This window comes from Chrysemys picta, chromosome 2 (assembly GCF_011386835.1).
Source record: "Chrysemys picta bellii isolate R12L10 chromosome 2, ASM1138683v2, whole genome shotgun sequence".
NCBI classification, from domain to species: domain Eukaryota; kingdom Metazoa; phylum Chordata; order Testudines; family Emydidae; genus Chrysemys; species Chrysemys picta.
This window is the reverse complement of record NC_088792.1, coordinates 193,074,989-193,090,361: the sequence shown is the minus strand read 5'-3', so window position 1 is coordinate 193,090,361 and position 15,373 is coordinate 193,074,989. Positions and strand designations below refer to the sequence as shown.

At 40.4% G+C, this 15,373-nt stretch overlaps 2 long non-coding RNA genes across 2 annotated transcripts in view; both read right to left on the bottom strand.

Annotated features, from left to right (window-relative positions):
- The window catches only part of LOC135981666 (uncharacterized), a 39,685-nt gene extending 32,075 nt beyond the window's left edge, over positions 1 to 7,610 (bottom strand). The window contains exons 1-2 of the long non-coding RNA XR_010598805.1: positions 6,823 to 7,610; positions 3,288 to 3,420 (exon numbers count right to left, since the gene is read on the bottom strand). This is a non-coding gene — a long non-coding RNA (uncharacterized LOC135981666). The remainder of the gene's footprint in view (positions 1 to 3,287; positions 3,421 to 6,822) is intronic.
- Positions 7,611 to 8,183: 573 nt separating this feature from the next.
- Positions 8,184 to 15,373, bottom strand: part of LOC135981665 (uncharacterized) — a 105,753-nt gene continuing 98,563 nt past the window's right edge. Inside the window, exons 2-3 of the long non-coding RNA XR_010598804.1 lie at positions 9,463 to 9,628; positions 8,184 to 9,257 (exon numbers count right to left, since the gene is read on the bottom strand). This is a non-coding gene — a long non-coding RNA (uncharacterized LOC135981665). The remainder of the gene's footprint in view (positions 9,258 to 9,462; positions 9,629 to 15,373) is intronic.

Genomic DNA, 15,373 nt, shown 5'->3' with positions numbered 1-15,373 from the left:
GTTTTTCTTACACATACACAACTACTGACAGTAAAAAAAAAAAAAAATCAACAAGCTTTGAATTTAGTCAGGTGAGAAATGAGAAAGGGAGAAAGTAATTGGTAAGCAGTTAGACTCATCCAGGGGTTCTCAAACCAGGGGTTGTGAGCCACCCAGCTCTGAAGGCAGTGCTACCGCCAGCAGTAGCGCAGAAGGATGGCAATGGGGTGCTAAGTCTGCTATGAAAAGTGATATTGACAAAGTTTCTTTGCCCCCCCAGTATTAAACAGCAACTATTTAAAAAAATAACTTCTGTTTATAACACTAATTTGATTGAAATGTGTTTTAGTCTTAATTTAAAAATGGTGAGAAAAGGTCAATTAATTTTAAACAATAGGGTTAATATAAAAATTAGGGCTGTCAGATGATTAAAAAAATTAATCGCAATTAATCGCACTGCTAAACAATAATAGAACACCATTTATTTAAATATTTTTGGATGTTTTCTACATTTTTAAATATATTGATTTCAATTATAACACAAAATACGAAGTGTACAGTGCTCACTTTATATTTTTTTATTACAAATATTTACACTGTAAAAAAAAGAAATAATATTTTTCAATTAACCTAATATAAGTACTGTAGTGTAATCTCTATCATGAAAGTTGAACTTACAAATGTAGAATGATGTACAAAAAATAACTGCTTTCAAAAATAAAACAATGTAAAACTTTAGAGACTACAAGTCCACTCAGTCCTATTTCTTGTTCAGCCAATTGCTCAGACAAACAAGTTTGTTTACATTTGCAGGAGATAATGCTGCCTGCTTCTTGTTCACAATGTCACCTGAAAATGAGAACAGGTGTTCTAACGCAGGTTACAACACTGCCATGCGAAGATATTTACATGCCAGCTGCACTAAAAGTTCAGATGTCCCTTTATGCTTCAACCACCATTCCAGAGGACATGCATCCATGCTGATGACAGGTTCTGCTCAATAACAATCCAACGCAGTGTGGACCCACGCATGTTCATTTTCATCATCTGAGTCAGATGCCACCAGCAGAAGGTTAATTTTCTTTTGTGGTTCGGGATCTGTAGTTTCTGCATCAGAGTGTTGCTCTTTTAAGACTTCTGAAAGTATGCTCCATACTTCATCCCTCTCAGAATTTAGACGGCACTTCAGATTCTTAAACCTTGGGTCGAGTGCTGTAGCTATCTCACATTGTGAGTGTTCTTAAAATGAACAACGTGTGCTGAGTCATCATCCGAGACTGCTATAACATGAAATATATGGCAGAATGCAGGTAAAATAGAGCCGGAGACATACAATTTCCCCCCCAAGGAGTTCAGTCACAAACTTAATTAATGCATTATTTTTTTAATGAGCATCATCAGCATGTCCTCTGGAATGGTGGCTGAAGCATGAAGGGGCATACGAATGTTTAACATATCTGGCACGTAGATATCTTGCAATGTCTGCTACAAAAGTCCCATGCAAATGCTGTTCTCACCTTCTGGTCACACTGTAAATAAGAAGTGGGCAACATTATCTCCCGTAAATGTAAACAAACTTGTTTGTCTTAGCGATTGGCTGAACAAGAAGTAGGACTGAGTGGACCTGTAGGCTCTAAAGTTTTGCATTGTTTTGGTTTTGAGTGCAGTTATGTAAACAAAAAAATTATCTACATTTTTAAGTTGCACTTTCTTGATAAAGAGATTGCCCTACAATACTTGTATGAGGTAAATTGAAAAATACTGTTTTGGTTTTCTTACAGTGCAAATATTTGTAATCACAAATAATATAAAGTGAGCATTGTACACTTTGTATTTTATGTTGTAATTGAAATCAATGTATTTGAAAATGTAGAAAATCACCCAAAAATATTTAATACATTTCAATTGGTATTCTATCATTTAACAGTGCAATAAAAACTGTGATTAATCGTGATTCATTTTTTTAATCACGATTAATGTTTTTGAGTTAATCCCGAGTTAACTGTGATTAATCGTCAGCCCTAATAAAAATGTGTTTTTAATTTATAAGGGGGGGGTCATCGCATTCAGAGGGTTTGTGTGAGAAAGGGGTTGCCAATACAAAAAGTTTGAGAACCACTAAGTTAGATGGTACAGAAAATGTACAGAAATTGCCTTGTCAGTCACAGAGGCCACATATATAAAATCAGCCTTTGTTAATGAACCTGCAAAACTCTCAAAAGCACCCACTTATGGGTATGCTACTCCCCAAATGTGTGTGTGTAGAGCATTTGTATACCAGTTAATTGCACATACAAATATAAATATGGGCACTTGGAAATGTCAGAGCTTTTAGAGGCTGATTTGTATTTTTCCCTCTGCATGCATAATTAATACATGGTTTTTGGGATGGTGGCAGGGTTATATTACTAAAATAAAGTTGTTACCTTGCACATCACAGTTCTTTACTGTACTATGACAATGGAAATTATACTAATGAAAAAATAATACAAAATACGTTAATGTAATAAGCTGAAAACTAATTACATGCATATTTTTATTCCACTGGTATTCTGGATTTATTACAAATAATGGCATGCCAAGAAATAAGAGAACTCATTTATTTGCCAAAACTGTTGAGAAAACTAATAACAGACTGACTTTAAGAATAAAGGCTAACATGATTATTATTTGTATTACAATAATATCTCAAAGCTCCAACTGAGATCACTGTACAAACGCAGAGTAAGAGACAGTCCCAGCCCAAGAGAACTTACAATCCAAATAGACAAGACACACAAAGGATGGGAGGAGAAACAGAGGGGTAAAGTGGCATGTCCAAGGTCACACAGCAGGTCAGTGGCAGGGCTGGTAATACACCCAAGGAGTCCCGACTTCTAACGCGGTGTGCTATCCACTAGACCATCCTGCATGCCCGTTAGGCATTGATCTGCTGCAGCCCCAAAAGGAAGAAGCTACAGGAGTTCCTGGTGGAGATGTATAATGGACACTCCTCTCTGCATCTAGCCAGCTCCCCTAGTTGCGTGGTGGGGTGTAGCCTTGACTCAGTCTTCCCTGTTTCTAAAACTCTTACTTCCCTCCACTGCTCCTCCTTCCCTGACCCTCAAGCCCTGCTAGGCTGTGCGATTTGTTTCCCTATCAGTCTTGCTCTGTCAGCTTTTCTTTCTCTGCTCTCAATCAAAAGCCATATCCCCCATGGTAGCAGCTATTACTGTTGGGTCTTTTATTGGTCTCTCCCAGATGTTCTTCTCTTTTACCCTCACCTCCCAAGCTCAAGTATACGGCAATCACATCCAGACTTGTCTTACCTGCCCTAGATGTGCTGAGCTCCCCAATCCGAACTTTCACTCTCTGCTTTGGCCTTGCTAGTAGGTCTTCCTTTGCTTCTGGATCCAGTCTTGCCTTGTTGGCTCTTGCTATACCCATGTACATCTCCAGACCCTTACGTAAACTATAAGTCATCAGGCTGCTGGCTAAGCCACTCTCTTTTCCTATGACCCAGGTGGAAGACCTCCTCAGAAATGTGCCACTGGGGTCATGGTACAAATGATGCTTGTTTTCAGTATTCATCTGTTTCACCCTGATTCTGATGCTACTCAGGTGAGTTTGTTCAATGTGAATGCATGTTCCACAAGTTTTGGACACATGTTCATGTAAAAAGTAATCTGCAAAATGTGCCCTCTCCTATGTCTCTGGAAAACATCTCCAGTCCACGAACTTGAATAAAACAAACTGAGCTGGCTGAAAACTGGGAAAACTGGGTTTTCAACTAACTTTTTTGGGCAAAAAGTGTTCTATACCTGAAAATCAAAATATTTTAGCCAAAACCGGAAATACAGTAACTCCTCTCTTAACTTTGCAGTTATGTTCCTGAAAAATGCGACTTTAAGCAAAACGACATTAAGCGAATCCAATTTCCCTATAAGAATTAATGTAAATAGGGGGGGTTTTTTTCACCATACAAAAGACACACACACACACACACACACACACACACACACAGAGTATAAGTTTTAAACAAACAATTTAATGCTGGTACACAGTGATGATGATTGTGAAGCTTGGTTGAGGTGGTGAAGTCAGAGGGTACGTCTATACCCAGCCGCTAGTTCGGCGGCTGGCAATCAAACTTCTGGGTTCGACTTATCGCGTCTTGTCTGGACGCGATAAGTCGAACCCGGAAGTGCTCGCCGTCGACTGCGGTACTCCAGCTCGGCGAGAGGAGTACCGCGGAGTCGACGGGGGAGCCTGCCTGCCGCGTGTGGACCGAGGTAAGTTCGAACTAAGGTACTTCGAACTTCAGCTACGTTATTCATGTAGCTGAAGTTGCGTACCTTAGTTCGATTTGGGGGTTTAGTGTAGACCAAGCCAGAGGGTAGGATATTTCCCAGGGAATGCCTTACTGCTAAAAGATGAACTAGCAATCAGCTGAGCCCTCAAGGTTTATTGTTGTTAATGTAACCTCACACTCTACAAGGCAGCACGAATGGAGGAAGGGGAGACAGCATGGCAGACAGAGACTGAGACACACACTGTGTATGAGAGAGAGAGAGAGAGAGAGAGATGCTCATTGCTCCTTTAAGTACACTGACCCCACTCTAAGTACACTGCCTTTTTAAGTAGATCAGCAAGTTGAGACAGAAGCTGTTGCCAGGAAGCTCCCTCCATCCTGAGCCCTGACATTAGCATCCCTCGTCCCTCCTCCCCCCCGCCGGCATAGCAAGCAGGAGGCTCCCAGGAGCAGCTCCAAGGCAGAGGGCAGGAGCAGCACATGGCAGTGGGGGAGGGACATTTGAACTGCCAGCAATTGCTAGCCTGCTGGGCGGCTGCAGCACAGGGAACTTAGGGGAACGGGGAGCTGATGGGGGGCTTCCAGTTCACCCTGGTTCCAAGCCCCCACCAGCTAAGCTGCAACGGGCTGCTCTTCCTGCAAGCAGTGGACAAAGCAGAAGGCTGCCAAACGACGTTATAAAGGAGCATTGCGCAACTTTGAACAAGTATGTTCTCTAATTGATCAGCAACGTAACAACGAAAAAACGTTAACCAGGACGACTTTAAGTGAGGAGTTACTGTATTTCAATTTGGAGATCCTGACACCATGGCTCTTGGAAGTTGTAGTTCAGTTGCCTCATGTGCCCATTCTATTCTATTCTATGGGCCAGGCTTCCTGGCCAGACGACGTCTCCCATGGTATACTACCTTCCCCATCCCGCAGAAAATACTGCAGTACATTAAGGAAGATGTAGTCTGATCCAGGATCCCAGCCTATTGAGAATGAGATACCTGAATTACAACTTCCACAAGGCAGTGTAGCAGAATTTCCAAATAAATTTTTTTTTCTGTTTTAGGCCAGAAGTTCTTAGTTTTTCAATTTTTGCCAAAAATAAATAAATAAATAAATAAATAAATAAATTTTCTGCGGGCGGGAAAAAAGCAACAACAACCAGCTCTGCCTACGATTCCATACAGGGGGTGTATGTGAGGCGTCTCTCTTACCTCTTTCCATGGCCAACCCTCACTGCTGCTCTATGCATTGGTGGGGAGGTCAGGCTGTATGAAGCCACCACTACCCACACCATGCTGGAGGGCACAGACTGGGGTTGTAACCCAAACTCTTTCCCTCCGTGTCATTCACAGCCTAACTGCTGAGGGGTGCAAATAATCTGCTACTAGTAAAGGCAGATTTGTCGACCCTGCAACAAATCGGAGCTGAGAGAGGCTAATTTCAGTCAGGTCCTTTGCTGTTAAGACCTTTTCTGCTCAGTGGGGAGATCTTTTTGTGTGTGTGAATTTTGTGTTATGGAAATGAGTGAAGTTAAAGTTTTTAACCACATACAAAATTTTAACATAAAAATCCCTTTGAATTTCAGCTTGCAACCTCTGTAGGAAAGAAGGCAAGTGTGGCACCATGCACCAGAGTGGAGAAGGATATTTTTAGATTGAAATTGTAGTTTTTCTATACTACATACAGTAAATTAATTGAATATCAAAAAGATAAATAAAAAAGGAAAGACAATAAAATGGAGAAACAAAAAAGTGATATAAATACCACCTGCCCATAAAATCCACCAGTGGGCGGGGAGGGGAACTTGGATTATGAAAAGGTACACTAAGTTAACAACTACATGGAGCCCACATTGTTCTATTTTGTGTGTGCTGTAATGTATTACCAGATTTGCCAGTTACTTTGGGGTACGCTCATTTATTAGGGTTACTCTTCTGGGGGAGGGGTTTCTGTAATTTTATCAATGTACTGCTTGTGTCACTTGTACTGCTTGTGTCACTTGTTCTCATATGGAGCTCTTCTTCTCCTTTCTGCAAGTCCCCTCCCAATGGAGCTATCCTGCAGAACCTAGGTTCCCCTGGGCTGCGTTCCTCCAGATGAAAACACACACACACACACACACACACACACACACACACACATTAACAGAGCAAGTCTGAGTGGACGGGGTCAATCAGCACTTCCAGGCTGCCACCCTTATATGCCCCAGGACTCAGTAGTCTGGGTCAAGCAGCATTTCCAAGCTGCCACCCTTGTATGTCGCAGGTTCAGCACGTCCCTATCCCTTTCATGTCACAATTGTTCTAGTAGTGATCCACTTGATGAGCAAACGGCACAGTATTTTGGGGCGCTACAGGGATCTTTAGCGTAGGTAAGAGAAGTGTTGCTGTAGAGTAAATGGGGAAGCTAAAAACACAAAAGAGTAAAGTTGAGAGAGAGAGAGAGAGAGAGAGAGGAGAGAGGCAACCAACTTAACCATTAAAGTTATTTATTGAATAATAGTGATAACCACACAAGGAGAGCCTAAACAAAAGTCATATATAGTAAACTAGACCTACCTGAAGTAGAAAAGAAAATGAAGAGAGAGCTGGGATCTCACCACTCCATGAAGCTTGAACTGGTCGGGATTCCCAGGTGATGGTGGTAGCTCAGGGTCCTGAGTGCTGGAGACATGCAGAGCCCCCAGCACGATCAGTAAGGAGAAGATGAAATCCCAGTGGAAGTGATGCAGAGTTGGATCCATGCATCAGAACACACTTGAGCGTGGGTAAAGGTTTCTTGTAGGGAAATAACAATGGTTCAAGGGAGAACACTAGATTTGTGTATGGGTAAACTGATGACTCAAGGTTTTCTTTAGGCTAGACAATAGGGGCTGATTACTCCTAGCTATGGGTGGTGTTCCTTCCAGGGAGCTCACAGTGCAATTAGGCTGCTTCAGTATTTTGGATATCAATCAAAGATTCATTATTAGAATTGGTCTGATAACTGCTGAGCTGGGTGTGTGCAGGTGCAGGTTCATTAACATCTGGAGCAGAGATCCCCCAGCATGCAGGGCTTCCCTGCTGTTCTGGTCCCAGAGTTCAGTGCGGTTCTTGCCTTGGAATCTCTGTTCTCCATTCTGTATGCTAATGAAGATGCCGCCCTGTCCCATCTTTGATGCAGATGAGGCTAGAGGAGTTGCCTTAATCCTATCACCCTTGTCAGGAGGGGTTTTGGTGCGTCTCCCACCGCCCTTCACTGCTCTCTGCAAGTCTTTTCTCTGATCGGTTTTGGTTCAAGCAGAGACTGGGGAAGGTTGTCCTTCATGAGTCAGACAGGCTGGATATTGTTCCCTGGTTCCCCAGGAACAGAGAGCTGACTGGTATCATGTGATTTTACTACAAAAAACAAAGAACAAAGTCTGAACGATTGGCATTGACGGGGCAATATTCCAGATTCCTCCTAAAGTTCATGTCTGTCGCTAGAAGAGATTTTTATAAAAACAAACTTTGCTAGAATTACTGCCATGATTCGCACAATTATGGAAATAACTCTCATTACGATGTGTGCTAACTATGCTAAATAGCATTCTGTAATTTCCTGGAAAATAATTACTGCATCAGTACAGACAGTTTTTAAATGCATTTTCTTTTCAAAGTAATCATCGTTCTGTGTGTCATATTATAAAGCTCTGGATAGGCACTACTGTACATTTTACAAAATTATGAACGATCAGCTTACATTTTTAATATATTAAACAATGCTATTTTTTAATTACAAGAATGCGAGAAACATTTAACATCAGTAAACTTCTCAATTTTATTACACATGTATAATTCAAAGATGACTATATATTATATAAAAAGATTCCAAAACTATGCAGGATAGCATTTTAAAAGCTGTCCATGTTGGGGAATTAACTTTAATGGGAATTCAGCATCCAAATGTCTGAAGTGTCTTTGAAAATCCTACTTATTTTGTCTAGTTCCAGCCTGAAACAAAGTTATGGCTGAGTTATAAATCCCTGAAAAATGAAAATGCTCTTTGAGGCAGGGAATTAACCTTTTTTTTTTATTTGGAAAGTGCCTGGCATATTGTGAAAGCTATCAGAAGCAAATAAATAACAATAATGATTAACCATAGCAATTTGTTTAAACATTTCAGCAGGAAAGAGCATCTGCTGAACAGTGGAGATAGCTTCCAATGGGCATGTTGAAAACATGACATTATAATAATATAATATACAAAGACTCATTGTCTACTCCAGGTAAATTTATCCATGTAATTTGTAATGTTATCTTGCACAGGCCTTCATTCTGTAAGACACTGAGCACTTTTGGGATCACACAGGATACATGTCTCTTCTGGACATCTACATTGAACTGAACATAAAATAACTTTGCGTCTATAGACAGCAGAGTCGGAGTTTTAAAGGTGCAGTAGACAAAACACAAAAGGTATAACATAACAGCTACAAAAGCTAAATACATTATCCCAAAAGTTTTGGATTGGGGCATTGCAATGCTTGGTGAAATGATGTCCCATTTGCCAGGAACCATTTTCCACCTGAGACAATGCGTGGATTAATAGGATTCATAAGGAATGACGTAAACGACAAAGTATATGTCTGGCATTGACATATCTTTTGTTAACTCACATAAATGTATCCAATTAACTTACTCCATTTCAGCCTCCAGATCCTGCTCCCAGTCACTTATGAGTGACTGATAGTGGGTGTCTGCTTCTCACTATTATATTATAAGCATATTCCTTGGAAATCATGCTGTTCCAGAATTTATGTCTAATGTCTTTTGTACCCAATAAATCAATATAGGGGAGCTGCAGAGAAATCAGCCTTCAGAGTCTCTGAATATTTGATATAACGTATAGATAATGGGATAGTATCTAGTCTGTTCTTCTACATTTGAGCAAAGACATAGTGCTTGAGTTTCTGAGGGGCTTGACTGCCCAGAATTCCAGCTGAGATCAGGGGAGTTGCAGGCACTCAGCATCCCTGAAAAACAGGTTAATAAATTGTCCATTCAGATACAGATTGGAAACATTTTATTACTACTCCTATTCATTAAATTGAACAATACACTTCATTGAATTTGAAGGCCCCCACTAAAGCTAGCGACTCTATCTCTGTCCATCCTGTAGCAGCAGCAGAGCCGGAACTCCAGTCACACACAGAGCCTTTTTGTCATCTCCCCACCCACCTGTTCATTGGTGGCGGAGGTTCTTTGTTTTGTTTTTAAGCCATCTGATGCAGGAAGAAGGGCTGGGAAGTTTTATACAGGGTTGGAAGCAGTTTGGAATCCATCCATCCATCTACGGTACTTACATGGCCTCTCCATCTTTAATGCAATTATCCTCACAACACCCCTGGGAGAGAGAGATGCTATTATCCACATTTGTAGACGGTGAACTGAAGCACAGAGACTAAGAGCATGTCTACACTGCAATTAGACACCCACAGCTGACTCAGACTGCGGGGCTGTTTAACTGTGGTGTAGTCGTTTGGGCTCGGGCCACAGCCTGAGCTCAGATGTCTACACTGTAATTAAAAAGCCTCACAGCCCAGGTCAGCTGGCATGGGCCACTTGCGAGTTTTTTTAATTGTAGTGTAGACATACCCCAAGTGACTTGCCCAAGATCAGACAGCAGGTCCACGGCACAGCCAGGATTGAACCTGGACCTCCCATAGCCCAGACTAGTGCTATAACCACAGGGACATCCTTCCTCTAGATAAAAGCAGCAATCCTGCTATAGACGTGAAGATAGCCATATTCTGGCAGTGATGAAAGTGAAGCCACATCTCTAGTCTCATTTACACTATGAAAATTATGAAAAATGGGTGCAGTTGAACCAGATGGCTGCATGGGAAGTGTGCTGAATTCAGGCACATCCCTACTGCCCTGATCCCCACACCCTCTCTCTGGCCAGTCCCACCCACTTATTAGGCTGGGGCAACAGGAACTGCCAGAACAGGAACTGCAGGCACATGTAGGACTGTGACAACTACCCCTTCTGATGGCTTCCCACTCATGGAATACAGTGAGTGAATAAGACCCAATTGAATGGAGTATTCTGTATCCATGTACACTCATTTCTGCCACATGAAGGAATAACCTTTTCCAGAAATGTAAATCCTTCTTGACCACCCCAAAGACAGTACAGCCTTTTGGATAAATTGTTCCAGCTCTTGCCTCTCTCTAGTGTTAAGAAATGGCATTTTACTACTATAGAGATCTGAGGCTCTGCTGTACTTTGCTCACTCGTGAACAAAGGCCATAAAAAACCTGCCGCTTGGTAATGTTAGTGCCTGAACTAAGATCACTGATAAGCCATTAATTTCTGCTTAAGACAGAAATAGTATGTAGTCCCAAAGAATTGAGTAATCAATTTCTTAATCTTTTGAATTAAAGTGTATGCTTTTTCCCTTTTTCAAGGAATCCTATGTATTCTAGGTAATGTTAATTTCAATAAATTCATTAATTTCTAATATTGTATTTATCCCGAACACTGTGCTAGGCAAACTCATAAAATTTAGAGATGAATAACCTAACAGAGTTTCTTCCACTCCATGTACCTGACAATTCAGGGTTTTCCCCTATAGTATTATATACTAGCCATAGTGATTTGTGTTACTCAGACTAGATATGTATTTTTCTAAAAATCTATTTATTTTGGTGGATCTAATTTTTTTTTTAATAGTTGCATTTTAAATCTTGCTTTGCCTTCTGTGGATTTTGTGCAATACATTCAAATCTCCAATAAACTGAAGTTTTAAAAAAATGTATTGGAGACAGAAATCTGCACTTAAACTTGGTTTGCTGATAGTTTTGTGTTGAGCTTGATAGTGAAGCAATCACAACATCAGGATTAAAGCTAAACAAATCATTTGAAGCAAGTTGTTTATTTGATTAATTCCCCCTTATATGCAGCTTATGGATTTTCTCCTATTTATTCATTATTCAAAATTATTTGCTGAAGGCTCCAGTTCCAGGCCACCCTAACTCATGCAACTTATCCCAATGGCCTCCCCGAGTAATTCTCAGAGCAAGTGATCATTCAGTGGAAGTCAGGGGGGTGCAGTGTAAGTCTCTGAATAATTTCAGTGAATAATTCTTGTTCTGCAAATTATGCATGAACAGTTCAGTACAAGAGCTCAATGTTCAAAAAATAAGCAGTAATTATTATTATTAACCATTTATATCAGAGTAGCACCTAGAGGCCCCAATCCTAGCAGAGCCTACGGTGTTACGCACTTTATAATAAACACACAACGTGACAGTCATGCCCAGGCATCTTACTGGCTAGTTTTTATAAGTCACATGGCATGTTTCTGTTCCCTGTTTAGCGCTGGTCTGCAGCACCTAAAACTTAGGTCAACCTAGCTACATTGCTTAGGGCTGTGAAAAATGTCATGCTCTGTGCAATGTAGTTAGGACAACCTATTTCCCCCTCCCCTCCCTTGGAATGCAGCTATATCGACAGAAGAAATCTTTCATCAACCTAGCTACGGTCTCTCAAAGGGGTAGATTTACTACAGAGATGGAAAAACCCCTTCTGTCACGGTAGTGTCTACTCTATAGCAGTGTACGTGCAGCTGTGCCACTTGTACTGTTGACATATCCTGCGGATTTACAATGTAATTGTGTGTGTGTAATGGGTGGCACACAGTTGCACTATCCCAGGAGCATCTCAGGGAACGGGGATTCAGCTTCCAGCAGGTATTATCCAGTACTATCCTATACCAGTAGCAGATCACTACCCAACCCCAATCCCACTGGCTCTACTGTGTGCTGCCCAGCACATGGGAGCACAACTCAGATTTTGCTTATTCCCCACTATTCTTTCCTCACCTGGAGGTGTGAAGGGTGCAGAAGGGGGAGAATTACCAGGCACATATTTCTCTGCACCTGGAATAGATATGGGGAAGGTTATGCAGGTGCGGAGGGGACAAAGGTCCTAAAGCCCCACTGTGTGCTTTGCAGTATTTGCCCATCTCTAATCAAGGTGAATATTGTCAGAAAAATCCTTGAACTCAGCGGGAACTGAATGCAAGTCACTGTTAAAGAACAAATCTCAAAATGCTCATACTTTAGATGAGTCCCTATATATCTTTACTACTGTAGCTCATCAGTTATACGGTTAGAACTAAATTCTGTGCTTTGATTCATGCACACACTATGAATTGTGCATGCACATCTGAAGGCAGTGCTTAAATTTATGTTCAAAATTTAAACAATAGACAGCTCATTGGTCAGAGAGTTTTAAATCCCTTGACCTTACAAAGAACGAAAGGATGCAGTATTAGCAGATTCTTCATGGAAAGGAAAAATCACTTTGAATGCACTTACCCAGCACTGGATTTGTAACTAGCTCATAAGGAAGGGTGGCAAATAGTTAAACTTTCATTCAGAAGAAAATAGAAACATTAAGAAAAGAATGTCAGGGACAATCTTCCAAAGCAGTGCAAGTTACATTGAGGACATATTGTAATCTGTTCTACCTGTACCATTATATATAAGCTTTAACAAAACGGAATTTTGCTTTCAGGTATATTTTTTGCTCTGACAAAAGGAGGATAAAGCTCCTTGTGAAACAGAGAATTCTCAAGACTTGGGACATACACAGATTAAGTAAACACATTTAATCTTGCCTTTAATCACAAACAGACTGTAGAAAAATGTTGCCTTGAAAATCCCAGTAAATGGTAATACATTTACGGATACCTAAATATCAGTACCTAGTGTTCTATTCCAAACTATATGTATGTATGTATGTATGTATGTATAGCAAAGGTGCCTTATTGTCCATGCTTTCAATGATGCTCACTACCAACTGTATTGAAAATCAATGCAAAAAACGTGGTTATTTGATTTTATTCATAACTTTAAAAAAATGTTCCTCCCTTTAAGTGGGGAAGAGGAGAAATGTTGCTCTTGATCCTTTAAACAGTTTCACATGTTGGCCAATAACAATATCTGCCCTGCTACAAATGCTGTATAAAATATCCTGAGTACATTAACTGTTTGAAAACAATAAAAACGTTTTCAGAATCTCTTACTACATCCACGGCTTAGGTAGTAAAGACAAAGATCTCCAAGTGACTTGACTACACAATAGCACCTTGCCAGCTTTCCAACAAGCACATTTGGTCTCTATTTTTTTCTTTTTGAATGGGGTGGCTGTGATCTAATACACTGAACGAGAGGCTGGGACACCAATCTGATTCTTATTCATGTTTGTTTATTACCATAGCAGTATGAAGGGACCTTCATGTAAACAGGCCCTTGGGCTCTATTCCTGACACTAACAAGGACTCAATGTGTGGGCTTTGGAAAGCCACATATGATTATTTGTATTACAGTAGTGCTTAGAGACCCCAATCAAGGCCAGTGCCCCCACTGTGCTACAGATACAAATGCATAGAAAGAGAGAGTCCCCACCCTGAAGAGCTTGCAATCTAAATAGCCAAGTCACACAAAGGGTGAAAGAAAGTATGTATTGCTCTCCCCACTTTAAGGACAAACAGAGATAGAGAGATTATTTGACTTGCCCAAGGCAACACAGGAAGTCCAGTACCTTAACCAAAGATTATCCTTCCTCTCTTCCTGTTCACAAGATAATAGAACAGTCTCTCAGTCTACAACGGACACCTTGGGCCAAAATTTTTTGAAAAAACAGGAGCCTAAAATTAGGACTAGAGCCAGGTGGAACATTTTCAACTAGATGTGTTTTCATCAAAATATGTTTGGCTGAAATAAGCCAAAACATTTCATGGAGACATTGATTTTGATGCAGTTTTTGTTTGGAAAAATATCTGAGGTCCAGGGCTCTCTGCACACTTCTGGGACGAGAGAAAGAAAGAGAGAGAGAGACCTGATTTTCAAAAACAGTGAGAACAAAATCAAAATGCCAACCTTTTTTAGCAGAAAACAGCAACACTTCAACACAATTCCATTTTGCAAAAACATTTGAAATGGTTTGGTTTTGTTCCAATGTGTATTGGGGGGATTTCAAAACCTTGATAGGTGTTGCAGAACAGAATTGTTGGCCTCCAGGCAGCTCTGTTAGGAGCCTAAGCCTCTAGATTTAGATACTGAAATAAATATGCTGAGCACCCAGCAGTTCACAATGGTGTCTCTGAGAACTACCTGGTTCTCAGCAAGTTTGAAAATCAGTTCACTTCGGTGCCTAAATATGGATTTAGGAGCCTAACATTGGGCTTTGATTCTTTTTTAAATCCATGGCCCAGCTTTCTAAAGTAGCTCAGGAATACTCCAATGATTCTTTGTACCATAGGTATGTATGGATCCTAAAGAAACAAGTGACTTTAAATGGAACTTGGGCTCTTAAATGTCTAACTCACTTTTTAAAATAGGACTTGGGACCTTTGAAAATTTTACCCCACGTCTCTGTTGTAAGAGATTGTAAAATGAAGATCATAAGATTGTAAGTCGAAGTAACTGGGAAAGTGCCACACAACAAAGCAAGGTTAAAAGGATACATTTTCATGAGACAGCATTTTTCTTTTGACTCCTAGGATTTACTGTTACTGAATTGTCTTATTTCAGAATTTGCATTTACCACTCACGGAGTCCTGAGACAAAGCCCACTGAAGTCAGTGAAAAGTCCACAGTGAACTTTGGATCAGGCCCTAGGTTACTTTCTAGGTATCTGTTTCTTTTCCTTATCTCAATTGCCACCTTAACAGATGTATGTAGAGCATTGGTAAATTACCAGGTATGATCATGGGATAATGTTTTTATTGCTTATTAGAATATATACCATTCTGAATGAAAAAAAAGCAACAGTCATACTTTTCAACATAGTTGTGTATGTGAAAGAATAAAATAAACATCTTCATAATTGCTGCCCTAATTTAGGAAATCATCCAGATTTATTTCACACTTGTCTGTCTCTCGTCCCCTCCCTTTTCTTTATGATCCTTAATGCAGCATTGCCAGATGGCAAAAATGTCCTTTAAAAAGCTTACAGTAGGGACAGTGGAGTGTTTTTGTGCTTGAAGTACATACAGAGTCCCTAGTTGAGGATTCAGAAATCCTATTGGGGTACACATTTGAAAATTGAGCTCTAGTTTTGGAGATCAAAATAAAC